The sequence below is a fragment of the Cottoperca gobio genome, chromosome 1 (genome assembly GCF_900634415.1).
Source record: "Cottoperca gobio chromosome 1, fCotGob3.1, whole genome shotgun sequence".
In the NCBI taxonomy this organism is placed as follows: Eukaryota; Metazoa; Chordata; class Actinopteri; order Perciformes; family Bovichtidae; genus Cottoperca; species Cottoperca gobio.
The window spans coordinates 7,850,330-7,854,212 of NC_041355.1; positions in this window are offsets into that span (position 1 = coordinate 7,850,330).

Consider the following 3,883-nt stretch of genomic DNA (forward strand, 5'->3'; position numbering starts at 1 on the left):
AATATTGATTTGTATTACAGTACAGTATTACAGTGCACTGTTACAGTAAGTGCTCCTGAGTGATACACTGAACACAGGCCTGCTGCATGTAAGAGTGAGTGCACTTTTATCCTCGTCTTCATCCCATGCTGAAACACTGAAACATTACAAACATCACCAACTGGACCAGACGTAGTGAACCGAAAGTCTAATATTGTTCTTCAAACAATGATGAAAAGTATGTTTGAAGCATGTTTGATGCCAGTGAGGGAAAACTATTGTAAGCTATCATTACGTGTTCTGATCAGGCAGCTCTCATTTCATTTTAGGGGTGCAATATAACAGAACATGCCATTAGTTTTGCTACTGGTGACCGTTACTAACTCTTACTATTATTAAGAGTCGTCTTTCGATGTGCTGCTGAAAACACAATGTGCTATTGTAGGCTGAACAACACACAGTGGTAAATCACGCAAGACAGTAGTGTATGTGCAGAAGTGGACACAATGGCCATCAACAGACTGAAGGAAGTGTAAGATGGTGATAATAAACCTCCGCTCTCCAATTCTTTTGAAATAATCCCTCCATTCAGTCAGTACCAAGCAGCAGCCTCCTCCTGCCATCCCATGGAAGGGAAGGAGGACCAGTGCCAGTCTTGTACCTAGTCTGCAATCCCTCAATGGGCCTTTGTGGTTGCTGCCATCCTTCCCCCCCGGCCAACCCCCGGCAGCCCATTCAGGAGTGTCACATGGCACTCCCACTCTGCGCCCATCTCACAATGCAGCCCTGTCATTGGCACCTCATTGACATGCGCTAATAGTGATGGGCATTGGGGAATGGTCGTGCTGGTGTACTACTTTCAAAGGAAATGAAGTGCCGGGCTGGGTGGCCAAAGTGTGGCTTCCTGGATACGGTGTTCATATTTCTTAGGAGGAAGTGCGTACACGTGTGTGTGTGTGTGTGTGTGTGTGTGTGTGTGTGTGTGTGTGTGTGTGTGTGTGTTGGGAATTGGGGGGTAAGTTTCAGCAAATGTGTCACACCAAAGTCCCACACCTTTAAGTGTCAGTTACCATGACAAAATGTTTGATTGATATTATAAATGCTGAACACCAACACAATGAAAAAATGTCATATTTAAATGTCAGTGCTAGACTACAAGTAATGTGTGGAAACCTTTTATGTTACAGTAAGGGTGTAAAAGACAAGGGAAACTTATCAAGTATAGAAATTCTAGCCAGTTTCCAGACTCCAGACTCCCACAACCCACACAACTATTTAAGTTAGATTATCAGACTGTAGGAAAAGCACGAGTTTAATGAGATGTGTGAGAACTGAAAAGATTTCCAGTGAATGGCCACTCCAGATAACTAGCGTTCCTCCAACATAACACTTGGAACATAATTCAGAACAATTATTCTACTTCTCCAGAGTGACATGTCGGCTGTCAGAAGTGCAGCTCTCAGCTTCATGCCTGTTAGGATCTTGTTACCTGTGAGCTGATAAATAATACCCAGTCTTCACATGGAAGAGTCCACACAGACCAGGCAAGTTAAATTATTCCAGACTTTTAAAGCTGACATTGAATTGTATGTTTAAGTCCTCAATCTAATTCGGAGTCAATGGAAAAATTGAATCTATTAACAAATATGGTGTTTTTCATACCTAATCCCGACAAAAAAAGAGCAACATGTGCCTGATTTTGGCATCTTTTCATTGACTACAATCAAAGAGTACAAAAATATTTGAAAATGAGCAAATAATGAACAAACAAAAATGAAATTGGCTGCATGAAACATTTACAACAGAGAATAAAGGAACAAGTGAAGAGATATGCCTTAAATACTGTTGTAGTAGTGTGTTTGGTTTTGAATCAAAACCTTATAATAATATAGCAATTTTTACCTTGAAAAGTATCTTGATATTTAGTCAATAAGTCACCTGACCTTGAAGATATTGGGAGCAGATCAATATAGTTTGACCAGTTTCCAGAGTTGCTGTATGTCCCTCATATAGGATAATTAACAGGCCTTTTAAGGTGAATGTCAAACTTCAAACTGTCTCCCTTGGTCCCATTGAGGTAAAGACAATCAAAAACATTGAGAAACATTTCAAGAGGCCATTCTTTAGGTATTACTGCCATTTGTGACTGTTTTTCTCAGACTTATCTGCCCTTTACTGAAACAGGAAACAAGAATCACCATCATCGTCACTGAGAAAGACTGGCAGCATACAATTCACTGCAGCAGGCAGCATGAATCAACACGGTGTGCTGCTATTGCATCACTCTTAAAAATAAGGGGCTTCCTTACCATGAACATTTTTTATTCATTTTTATCTTTTTTGTGTGTTTGTTGCTTTAAAGAACAGCTTTTAGTGAGTGTTTTATGCTCTGATGATTCTCAACAGTGTGTGATATCTAGGGCATTTTCATTATTATCACAACACTCTTTAGTACCACTTTAACTTTTTAGTAAGGCACCCTGTAAAGGGTTTATGTATTGTAACTAATGGATAGATTAATGGTCAATAACAATTTGCTTTGACATGCTTTAAAATGTAATCCATTAATAAGAACTACTTTAGGTTGCTAATGTATGTTTAATGTTTGAATATGATGTCTGTTATAGAAACAGCACAAAGTATAAAGCCGTTAAGAGCTCCTCCTCAACCAGCTATTCTCGTAAAATGCTGCGTAGACATGAATGCATCCGTGAACCAATTACAGAACATTATAGTCCCACTCTGAAAGGGACCACTCTGCAAAATGTGTACTCTTGATACTGTAATTTTGAGAATGCAGAACTTTACTTGCAATGGGGTATTTTTTACATTTTGGCACTACTTAAATATCTAAATACTTATTCCACCTCAAATTTAAGCAAAACACACATATTGCTTATTAAAAGTAATACAACAAACATAGACATTATATAAAATGGCTAAATATTCTGTCCCTACTCAAGTGTAGCATGTATCATGTTTAGCATTCATGGTTATTTGCTTATCAAGTGCAGTAAATTCACATTATTCCCAGAATGTGCAATGCAATAATTATGTACAGTAGAAGAAAAATAAACATATAACTCACTACTTACTACAGTATTTGGATAGTCCACCTAATGATATCTTTCTGTTGAAAAAAAATCTATTGTTAAAATTGTCATTTTAAATAGTATATATTCTACATTTATATTGTTATCTTATACAGTTTTTTTTAAGATCGTCTATTTTGTACTTTTATATCATGTAGTTGGTCATTCTATATTGTCTAATTGTTACTTTTATATAGTTATTTTATATAATAATAATAACAATAATAATAATAAGCTTTATTTGTATAGCACCTTTCATACAAGAATTGCAGCCCAAAGTGTTTCACAGCAAAAACATAACAATTAGTACAATTAGATTAGACAGAATAACAGAATAAGAGCATTTACAGTACAATTTAGTACTTTTATATAGTTATTTTATATTGTCTATTTGCTTATTTTATATTGTTATTTTATACAGTCTATTTAATACTTTTATATTGTTATTTAATATTGTTATTTTATACAGTCTATTTAATACTTTTATATTGTTATTTAATATTGTTATTTTATACAGTCTATTTAATACTTTTATATTGTCTATTTGGTACTTTCATATTGTTATTTATAATTATTAGGATTTTTACATTTTTAAATCTCTGATTAACTTGAGATGCAGCTGCAATTCTGTCGCACACAAATATGAAAAAAAGCTCATTTATCTCATGGCATCACTATTAATGAGACAGTTGTGGTTCTAATTTGACCCAATATTGTATTGCAAGAATAATTTGCAATCAGCTACGTGATCATGTGCGGCATCTCCTCCCTCCTCCCCCTCCCCCGGCTCTCTCCCATGCAAGGCTCTCTCT